Genomic DNA, 12,068 nt, shown 5'->3' with positions numbered 1-12,068 from the left:
GCAAGAATCCGTCTAAAAAACAAAACAAAACAAAACCCATTTTTTTATGGCAAAAAGAAGCATCTGCACCCAATTCCTCTTCTATTCTCAAACCTTTTCCACTGAGGCTTTCTTATCCGATCACTCCATTGAAACTGTTCTGGTCAATGTCACCAGTGACCTCCACGCTGTTAAATCCAAAGGCCATTTTGCATCTAACTTGACCCTTAAGCAGCATTTGACCCAGGTGCCCACTCCCTCCTCCTTCAAATGCCTTTATCCTGGCTCCTGGGACAACACACCCACCTGGTTTGCCACCTACCTCACTGGTTGTTCCTTCTCAGTCTCCTTTGCTAGTTCCCCCTCTTATCTAGGACCTCTGGATGTTGGGTTGCCTCAAGCTCAGTCCTTGCACCTTGTCTCTTCTCTACAGCCACTTTCTTGTGGGTCTCATCTAGTCTCTTGCCTTCGAATACTCTCTATATTCTGATGACTCCCAAATTCATATCTCTAGCCCAGGCTCTCTCCTGACTTCCAGACTGCATGTAGATGCCTAATGGGTATCACAAGCTTTACAGACCCCAAACTCAACCCCTGTTATCTCTGCTTTCCCAATCTATGCCACCTTTAATAGTCTCCATCAATAAACAACAGTATTTTTCTACTTGTTCTGACAAAAATCCTTAGAGTCATCATTGATTTCTTTTCCTTCATCTCCTCTATCTAATACATCAGAAAGTCTTGAGAAGCTACCTTTAAAATTTTTCTTGACTCGGCCAGGTGCGGTGTCTCATGTCTGTAATCCCAGCACTTTGGGAGTCTGAGGTGGGCGAATCATGAGGTCAGGAGAGCGAGATCATCTTGGCTAACATGGTGAAACCCCATTCTACTAAAAGTACAAAAAAAAAGTAGCCAGGCATGGTGGCACGTGCCTGTAGTCCCAGCTACTTGGGAGGCTGAGTCTGGAGAATCCTTTGAACCCGGGAGGTGAAGATGGCAGTGAGCCAAGATCACGCCACTGCACTCCAGCCTGGGCAACAGAGTGAGACTCTGTCTCAAAAAGAATTTTTTTTTCTTGACTCTGATCACTTCTCAATATCTCTACCACCACCATTGTGGTCCACGCTTTCATCATGATCTTCTGCCTAGGATGTGACAATGGCCTCCTAACTGGTCTCCCTGCTTCCGTCTTTGGCCCTGTCTCCAGTTCAATCTCAGGTCAATAGCAATGGTGTCAATTTTTGCCAAGGCTCTTCCTAGAGCTCCCCATTTCAAAGTAAAAGCCATGTTCTTGCAATAGCCTACAAAGACTAGAAGTCTCTCTTTATTTCTCTAATCTCACTCTGCCTCCAACCACTCCAGCCACTCTGGTCTCCTTTCTGTCCCTCTAACAGCCAACCTTGCTTTCCTCGGGACATTTGCACTGGCTATTCCCTCTTCCTGTTGTGCTCTTTCCTCAGATAGCTGCACAGATACATGTTCACCTCTTCCACATCCCAGCTCAAGTATCATCTTCTTAATAAGCCCTGACCACTATGCGTGAAATTCTAACACTTCACCTTTATAGCCTGCTTGATTTTCATCCAGAGAATAAAATAAAGATCACCTTCTAATCTTTTAAGCATATGTTCAGTTTATCACTTCTCTTCTTCCACTAGAAAGTAATGTCCATAAAAGCAGGGATTTTTGTCTTTTTTTATTAGCTCCCATATCTTCAGCAACTAGCACAGTGCAAGTACTTGGCATACTGGAAGCACTCAATAAATATATAATGATTGATTGAACAAGTGACTGACAGTTTCACGTATATACAGAATCCAAACAAGGCTAAAATGGTGCTAGTCTAATCTAGTGTATGTTGGTGAAACAGGCAGTCAGTTTTATTACCTCATTTGTCTCCCAGAATCCTCTGGCCTAGAGCTGCCATCTGCCCCGCAGCCTTCCAGGACCTGAAGATACTACCAAGATTCCCAGGACGCAGTGGTTTCATGCTGCCCTCCCTGCCTGAGAGTCCCAGTACTAGATTTGATTCCTGTGGATGCTGGTGCTCTGGACCAGCCTGCCTTGCCCCCAGCACAGATTTTCATCATTGCCAAGATGCTTGTGCTAAGTTACAGTCTTATACAAGATGACAAAGTGTGTAAAATTACTCTCTAGGAGCCTAGGATATCATTTCTTGGCATAGCTACCCTTTCAGAGTTCCTCCACTTTCTTTCTTATCCTCCTTCAAAACTCATTCAGAAATACTCTAATAATTATGTGCATTTTACATGCAAGAATTGATCTAGGCACTGCAGGTGAAGTAGAGATTAATAAGACACTATTCCTAGACTTATGGGTTGTCAACACAGTGAGTAGCATAAGACAAGCATAGATACGTTGGCACTATTTAGTAAGTCGGGGCACAGCAATGGCCATGGGAGTTCCATGATGAGATGATCACATCCAGCTGGGAGAGCCAGAAAGATGTAGTGAAGAAAGTAAAACCTGAAGTTGACCTTGAAGATACCTATCTTGGCTGGAAATGGGGAATGGGTGAAATGTGGAGGAAACAATTTGAGGAAAGCCACGTAGGCTGGAAAGCAAAGGGAATCTTTGAGAGGAGTGAGTGTTCTGGTTAACTAGTGGGTACATGAAAGTAAAAGTGTATCGTAATATAGTGTATGATAATACAGTGTATATTACATAACACAGTGTATCAAATATGCTATTAATATTGTATTATGAATATACATAATTCAGTGTATCATAATATACACTGAAAAGCAAGATGAGTTTGATCTGAATTTAATAAGCAGTGGGGAACATTAAAGTTTTCAAACTGGAGAATGATATGATTGAAGCTGAGCTTTAGGAAGAGTAACGTGCAGTGGGGAGCGGTGCTGGGCATTGTGAGTAAGAAGCTCTTTTGGCAGTCTAGGGAGGAAAAGTGCAGGTCTGCATGAAACACGGGGCCTCTGAATGAGAGCCCTTTCAAGTGTGAGGTATCGCTGAGTTGGAATCCTCAGGATATAATCACTGACTGCGGGGAAGAGAAGAAGGAAAGATACCTCTGACGTTACTACTTGAGTGACGTTACTACTACTGTGTGGCTAAGTAAACCCATAACAAATGAGAAGCAGATATGAAGAGAATAGCATGTGTTGGTTCTGGGTATTTTGAGGATGAAGTGTAGACAGGGATGTCCACTTGTTAGCTGAATATTCCATTCTAGGTGTGGACATAATATGAGAGCAAATTACAAAAATTTGTGATTATTTCAATAAACATCTCTTAGGACTTCAAAAAATTATTGAAGACATTTCAGAGAATTAAACAGTAAAGGGTTTGGGTCAGCATCTTGAAGAATCTGATAAATGCATTTGTTCAGAGATGGAAAAAAACCATTTTGGGCTTAATGTGTGACTTCTTTCAGGAATGTCTGTATTTAATAGTATACAAAGACCCTTTTGGCTAAAATGTAAAATAAAAAATTTGAGAAGTGATGGTGGAGTTTGGGTAGCAGGCAGTCTCTTCTAACTGCCCCGATATCATGACACAGAAGTAGTTATGTGCTGGGCTTCCTCATGTGGTTGCATTTACTTATTTGCCATCACAGGTGGAAAGTGATTTGATATTTCATAAATAATCCTGCAATAATTCCTGAAAAGATGTAAATCATTGACAATGAACTTGGAGTGTTATCTCTCTCAGGGACATTTGTATGTTAATAGGAGTCTCATAATGCTATAAAAACTTTAATCAAAGCAATTAATAACTAATGACATGATTTCAGATGTAATACAAGTATTATTTCTGAATGGAAATCACTATATATTTATATATGTTTGTATATATATATAGAGAGAGTCCCTTGCTCAAGGTACTATTTTGGAAAACCTATATTAGTAAATAGGTAGGAGTGGTTTACAGTAAACATATCAATCCTTTTTTAATTGAAAAATAATTAGAGTTAAGGTGTCACTCTGTTGCCCAGGCTAGAATGCAATAGAGTGATCAAAACTCACTGCAGCTTTGAACTCCTTGGCTCAAGCAGTCCTCCCGCCTCAACCTCCTAAGTTGCTGGGACTACACACACACAAACCACAACTCCTGGCTGTTTTTTTATTTTTTTGTAAAGATGGAGGTCTTGCTTTGTTTCCCAGGCTGGTCTCAAACTCCTGGATTCCAGTGATCCTCCCGCTCCCAAAGTGCTGGTCCAAAGTGCTGGGATTACAGGTATGAGCCACCACACCTGGCCCTGGCCCATACCAATTATTTGTAAAGAGATGTCATTCTAACATCCTTGGTAACTTTTTCAATTAAAATTTTTCAGTTGAAATACTTTTAATGCTATTAATATTGTATTAGCTAAAAGAGTATGGTAGCCTGCTGGGCACTGTGGCTCACACCTGTAATCCCAATACTTTAGGAAGCCAAGGCGGGGGAATTGCTTCAGTTCAGGAGTTCAAGACCAACCTGGGCAAAATAGTGAGACTCCCCTCTCTATATTAGGAACAATAATAGTAATAATAAAAAGAGTGTGGCAATCATGTGTACATCAACCTCAATATTCATCCCAAGTCTTCAGGGAGAATATGGGTCCTAAGTTAGGCATGAAACTTGGATGGGACCTGGATAACCAGAGGGGAGGAGGAAGAGAACCTTCTTGTGGGTTAAGGAATAACATTCATGAGTTCCACAGGTAAGAGAACAGAATGCTCCAGGCATGAGGGCACTGGATGAGTCAAAGCCAACTTTAAAAATAGTTATATTAAGGAAGATGGCATTGCTATTGGAGGAAAAACATAGAAAGTGGAAGGAAGTTATTTAAGCAAAAGATGGCAAAAGAGTGTGTGGGGTATGTATGTGTATTGGAGGTGGGGGAGTTCAAACTTTTTACACAATGAACTGAGATAGTAAGTAAATAAGAAAAATGGTGACACATCTATCTTCTGGGAGTATTACCTTTCTTTGTTCCCTTTTCCTTTTCTTCTTCCAAGAAGAATGTTCCTCATTTATCCTCTTCCTTCCTTTGGCAGTAAGGGTCTGTACAGTTTTTTGTTGACCAGAAACCTAAACACATGGGTCCGCATGGTGCCAGAACACAAATTCAGAAGTATGAATGACTGAAGAAGTCGAGTATTTCATCCAAAACCTGAAGGCAGATTTTGGTGAGGCCTGGGAGAGGCTGTGCAGGGCTGTGTGAGGGCCCCCACAGCTGGACAGCAGAGTGTACCCCAGCTTACACCTAAATATAACTGGCCATGCAACAGGAGGAGGTTCCAAAAATCATATTAGGGTCAATCTGTTAAAAAAAAAATAGGGCAGGCACAGTGGCTCACGCCTGTAATCCCAGCACTTTGGGAGGCCAAGGCAGGCAGATGACGAGGTCAGGAGATCAAGACCATTCTGGCTAACACAGTGAAACTCCATCTCTACTAAAAATACAAAAAATTAGCCGGGCATGGAGGTGGGCGCCTGTAGACCCAGCTACTCTGGAGGCTGAGGCAGGAGAATGGTGTGAACCTGGGAGGCGGAGCTTGCAGTGAACCAAGATCATGCCACTGCACTCCAGTCTGGGCGACACAGCAAGACTTTGTCTCAAAAAAAAAAAAAAAAAAAAAAAAAAAATATATATATATATATATATATATATATATGCGCTGTGTTCATCCATTTGTGTTATGAAGGGATACCTGTGACTGGGTAATTTATGAAGAAGAGAGGTTTATTTGGCTCACAGTTCTGCAGGCTGTACAAGAAGCATAGTGCCAGCATCTGCTTCTGGTGATGGACTCAGGGAGCTTACAATCATGGTGGAAGGCAAAGGAGGAGACTGTATCACATAGAGAGAAAGGAAACAAGAGAGAGGGGAGGGGTGCCACGCTGTTTTCAATAACTAGCTCTCACACGAATTCACAGACTGAGAACTCACTCATTACCATGAGGATGGCACCAGATTCATGAGGAATCTGTCCCATTCCCAACAATGAGAGTCACATTTCATCTTAAGATTCAGAGGGACATATTCGAACCATATCATAAGCCAAAGAAAACAAGAGCCAAAAAACGGGCAGTCTGGAGAGAAACTGAAGCTACTTATAATCTGATTTGAAGAGTCCTTTCCTTCTCTATTTGCCCCTTCTGCACATTGTTATAAAAAAGATAGGCTAAATATTTTATGAAGCTTAATATTCGTTCATGGGTTATATTCATGATACTGCAATGTCATCACAATCAAGGAGCATTTATTAAGTGACTAATAGTCACACTGGCACATAGAGAATTAATCCAACATGGTTTTCTCAGGAACTGGAGGATTTGTAGATATTGGAGTATTTTCTCAAGCTTACTCTTCACCTTATTTTTTAAAATTTGTAATTATTTTTTAGAGATAGGGTCTCACTGTGTCACCTGGGCTGGAATGTAATGGTGGGATCATAGCTCATGTAACCTTAAACTCCTGGTCTCAAGTAATCCTACCTCCTTGGACTCCCAAGGAATTGGGATTACAGATGTGAGCCACTGCACCTGGCCCCTTCACTTTATACATATGGAATTTCTAAAAGTCTTTTCATCTTAGTGTATAGCTAGTCTATTTTGTTTTTAGCATTTTTAAAAGATTATAAAAACCTCAAAGAAAAGTTTTGGTAATTGACAAGGGCAAGGATATATTCCAATTAAGTAAACATATGAGCTATATAAGAAAGTATAGAGATTTAAGTGTGGCACTAATTATATGTATTAAATATAATTAAATTTATTTTAGGTAGTGTGCTTTTTCTTGACTAAAATAATTATTACTTGGTTTAAGTGAAATGTGTGTACTTGTCACAAGCATTGATTTTCCTAGGTCAAACATTTTACAATAGGGAACTGGGGTAAGTAAGCCAGTATTATGAAGGCATAAATTCCTAATTAGGATGAATATATAAGGGAAACAGCATTTGCTCATCATTCTTCCTATTTGTAGGCATTAGCCTGGACTTGGTTTAGAGTTTTTTGATATAACATCCATGTTTAGAATGCATGTAGAGTAAACTGACTGTATCAATAACTAGTGTCAGGAGAGGGGAACTAAGGAATCATGTTCTGGCAGAGAAATACCTGGAGACAAATTAATTTTTGAACATTTCATTTTATATTACTACTTTCTGTGTAGTATAAAATGTGTAGGCATATCAAAGTTTGTAACAAAAACTGCTTATACCATCAGGAAGATGTATTTATTTTCAACAATGTAAAGGGAAAAGCATACAATTGGGGTGGGAGAGGGACAGAGAGAGAAAGAGAGAGAAAGACAACCTGCAGCAGACATCACCTGAGCGGGAAATTACACATCCTGCACACACAGGCAAGCTCTGCACACACATGCACAGAATTCATCTCTGACAATTTAATTGTTTAATGGTAGGACTAACAAGGAATCCTTTCTAAAGTAATGGCATATAAAGGCTTCCTAGTGAAGTTAATATTCCTGCTGCATTTGATGGGTGTTTCCCATTTGTGCAGTTCTGCCCCACCAGACTCCTGGTGTTTGATGGTGGGGAGACAGGAGGGGCGGTAGTGTCTGTATTCAATAGCAGAATCTGGAGAATGCCTTAGCTTGTGACCTTAGCCATTAAAGCAATAAATCCAAGGCCACGATAGGCACCAGAGCAATTGCTCGCATCGGTTGTAATGTCTTGGCTTGCACTCCTAGGATCTGGGCTTCCTGAACTGGAGAATATTCTGAGTACAAAGTCCTGCTTGCCTCGCTGTCTGTTTTCTCTTAGTTCACTAGAATGGAGATTTGGCAGCCATTTGTGCTGAGGCTGCAGGACCTCAGTTTGACCAGCCTTCTAGATAATGCATGCATGATGCCTCTGATGCTATGGTTTACACTTTCATCCTGAGCTGAAGTCTCTTATCATATTTCCTTATGGTTCACCTTGCTCATATCTGTGTTTTAATTGAATCAAATAACTAAGAATAACTATCTTAAGAACCATAAAGTTCTCAGAGCAAAGCCTAATGTGTTCTCATTTTGTAGTTTCCATTCTAAAATCAATACATTTTACATTTTTTACTCAGGTTACCAGGCTTTGGGGAGAAAAGTTTCATTGCCTACATCAGAGAAACCCAGGGGACGTGGTTTGACCACAATAGAAACTTGCTTTGCTCGGGAGTACGGTTTTCCTTGGGTTGTGGATTGACTCCCGCCATGCTGTGTTGGCTCAGCTCGTGGAAGCACGATCTGTGTCTTTCAGTCTAGGAAAAGGCTTAGTAGGCAGAGTGGAAAATGACAGACTATTTTTAACAGAAGCTTTCTATCCCACAGTTCTTGGTCTTACTTCTATTATCATTACTTATTCATAGACTTTCATTCCCAAATATCATTACCCTTTACAGTAATAAGATCAGCAAAGCAACCACTTAAAACAAAACAAACAAATGCAGGAATCCAAGTCCTGTACACAGAAACATTTTCTCCACTCTTGCCAGCTCGCTGCCTCTCCCTGATTACCTGGGGGAGAAGCGGTTCTTATCAGTCACTAAGAAACTCAGCTGCTTGACAAATGCCAGAGTAACAAAAGGGCTTGGCAGTGGGGAATGGTATGAAGGCACCAGCCACTGAGAGAGCAGGGAAGAGGTAATGAAATCCCAGAACAAACAAGGGAGAAAGTAGGGAGTGGAGGAAGCTGGGAAGCGGGAAGAAAACTAAGGAGAAATATCCACAATGTGTATTCCTGCAGCAGAAAGCCCTTCTAAAACACACTCTATTTAATTTACAGTGCCATGTAACTATTATGATACCATGTAATAGAATGATTACAGGGTCATATAATTATTCCCTGCTTAATAACAATAGCTACAATGTGTTGAGGACCTACTATGTGCCAGATGCTTTCGATATGTTACTTGATTTGCACAACTTTTGATAATAGGTACGAATTATCCCCATTTTATAGCTAAGGAGATTGAGGCTTAGAAAGGCCTTAGTGTCTTGTCGAAAATGGCATGCCTTCATTCAGTGGACCTGGAATGTAAATTTAGACCTTATGAGTCCAAAAACTGTGTTTATAACCACACTTTTTTTTGTACTGTTTCCCACTGTTACACTGCCTTTTTGTTTTCAGTTATTTGTATCTTCACTCATACACCACCTTGTTCCAGAAATGATTTCAGATGGTAAAAGTGCCTTGGAGTTACACACATATCTAAGCAGTTTGCATACGGTTGCAGCACTCTACATTGCATATTTGTTGATTGATTGAGCCAGAGAACCTCATTTGTCAAGAGTTCAGAATTCTTTCACTGTGGAGTCCCTTTCCCTTTCTATATTTATTATTATTATTATTTTGAGACAGAGTCTCACTGTCACCCAGGCTGGAGTGCAGTGGCTCAATCACAGCTCACTGCAACCTTGACCTCCTGGGCTCAGGTCATCCTCCCACTTCAGTCTCCTGAGTATGTAGGACTACAGTTGCACTCCACCTCACCCGGCTAATTTTTGTATTTTTTGTAGAGACAGAGTTTCACTATGTTACCCACACTGGTCTCAAACTCCTGGGCTCAAGTGATCTGCCTGCCTCAGCCTCCCAAAGTGTTAGGATTACAGGCATGAGCTACCACGCCCAGCCACTTTCTATCTTTAAAAATAGGCCTACCACAAACTTATCTGTGCAGGATGGCTCGAATACAGGGACAAGAGACTGGACCACTTAATCTGTCAAAATCTCTTCTAGATCTATGATTCTGTAAAGGACGAAGTTATCATGTATAGTAAGAATTATTTTCTCTTTAGTAGTTAATTACAGAAAAGTGAATTTGCAGGGGATCCAGACAAACACTACCTCAGTCACTTGATCATCAACAGTGATAACTTAAGGTCATCATTCTTAAGTTGATAGCTTGTACCCTTGATATGCGGTCTTGAAAATGAAACCTTACTTCTGTGATAGTCCTCCCCAAAACCCATAACTTCAGTCTAATCATGACAAAAATATCACACCAATCCCAATTGAGAGACATTCTACAAAATACCTGACCAGTCCTCCTTCAAACAGTCAAGGTCAACAGAAACAAGGAAAATCTGAGAAACTGTCACAGTCAAGAAAAGTCTAAGAGTAGAAGTCTAAGGAGGCAGGATGACAGTAATGTAGCATCCCTGGGACAGGAAAAAGACATGGAGTGAAAACTAAAAAATCTGGATAAAGTATGGACTTTAATTAAAATGTATAAATATTATATCATTAAGTGTAACAAATGTACCATACTAATGTAAGATATTAATAATAAGAAAAATTGAGTTTAGGGGGTACGAGAACCCTCTGTACTATCTTCTCAATTTTTCTGTAAACTTACAACTGTTCTAAAAACATAAAGTCTGTAAAAATATTTTGGCACACACACACAAAAGGGAATGGGCCAAGATTACTGAGAGAACCAGGGGAATGGCAAGATGTAAGCTACGTGTTCCTGTCTTGAAACTCAATCCAATCAAGATGAATAGCTTTTTCTTGAATTAATGCCATTTTGTTTCCCATTGATCTCTGGATTTTTTATGACTGGCTTTCGAATATCAGCAGATAGGACCAAGTTGCTGAGGAAGTGTCCACTCAGTTCCTGGTTCCCAGAAGGTAATTGTTGAATGAATGAATGTCATTGCAATTTAACTTATAGAGCTTTCCTGGCTCTGGGATGCATATAACTCAGATTGGGTTTTAGACCTTTCGGTGACAGCACCCCTCTGCCCCTACACCTGGTTTAATGTCGAGCTACTCCAAGGTGTTAGTTTCATTCATAAGAACCCAACAACTGATTAAATAACTATCTCGGCCAGGGGCAGTGGCTTACACCTGTAATCCCAGCACTTTGGGAGGCCAAGGCAGGGGTATCACCTGAGGCCAGGAGTTCGAGACCAGCCTGGCCAACATGGTGAAACCCTGTTTCTATTAAAAATACAAAAATTAGCTGGGCATGGTGGCACATGCCTGTAATCCCAGCTACTCTGGAGGCGGAGGCAGGAGAATCGCTTGAACCTGGGAGGTTGAGGCTGCAGTGAGCCGAGATTGCGCCACTGCACTCCAGCCTGGGCAACAGAGTGAGACTCTGTCTCAAAAAAATTAGTTAGTTAATTAATTAAATAATTATCTGAATTCAAAACTCTAATGCCACATCCTGTTTGGATTACTGGTTATCGATAACTCCCAATGTCTTGTATGCAGCAATATCAGTGACTTTGTTACCAACAGAAATCACAGTTATTTGCATGTTACAATTGTTGTAAATACCTTGAATTATTGTTTATACTTGTCATTACTTTGAAATTATGACATTTATTAGATTTACTACTGTATCTTGATATTTAGTGTGTTAATAAAGAGGCACACGTACTACAGTGTCACAAATTTTAAGATATTTTGAAAATTACATTTTAATATAATTGGTTTTCTTTATAAACCTATGATGTTTTAGAAATACATTTGAAAACATTTTTCTAAGAAGGTGTTCAAATGCTTCTGCCAATTCCTAAGGAGGTTCATGGCACATAAAAGGCTAAGCACCCCTGAAATACAGCCTGGTCAACAAAGTGAGACCCCATGTCTACAAAAATCTAATTTTAAAAAATTAACCAGGAGTGGTGATATGTGCCTGTAGTCCCAGCTAGGAGGCTGAGGTAGGAGCATCGCTTAAGCCCAGAAGGCTGAGGCTGCAATGAATTTTGATGGCACCACTGCACTCCCTGTCTCAAAAACAGAAACAAAACAAAACAAAAAAACAAAGAACCTTGAAGCAGTGGAAGGAACACTGAACTATGACCCATGAGTTCTAAATTTTGTAATCTCCATCAAATCCCTTGATGGAGACATCTCACCAGTGTCAACCCTGTAAGTGTAAGAAATCATTGTTATTATATTTGTTACGTTTGGCCATTAGATAAAAATGACTTTTTTACCAGAGTTTTAAATGCAGTTCATTGCTAACAATATTTTTCACTCAATGATTTAGACCATGCTTACATGAGCAAAGTGAAATGGAAAATTGAGCCAACTCTCTGGATAATAATTCATGCTAATAGGTTCCTACATTTGCCTGCAACATCCAGATAATCAAAGAAAATG

Source organism: Macaca mulatta, chromosome 1 (assembly GCF_049350105.2).
Source record: "Macaca mulatta isolate MMU2019108-1 chromosome 1, T2T-MMU8v2.0, whole genome shotgun sequence".
Classification (NCBI taxonomy): Eukaryota; Metazoa; Chordata; class Mammalia; order Primates; family Cercopithecidae; genus Macaca; species Macaca mulatta.
The sequence above is the reverse complement of the archived record's forward strand: the minus strand, read 5'-3'. Positions refer to the sequence as shown.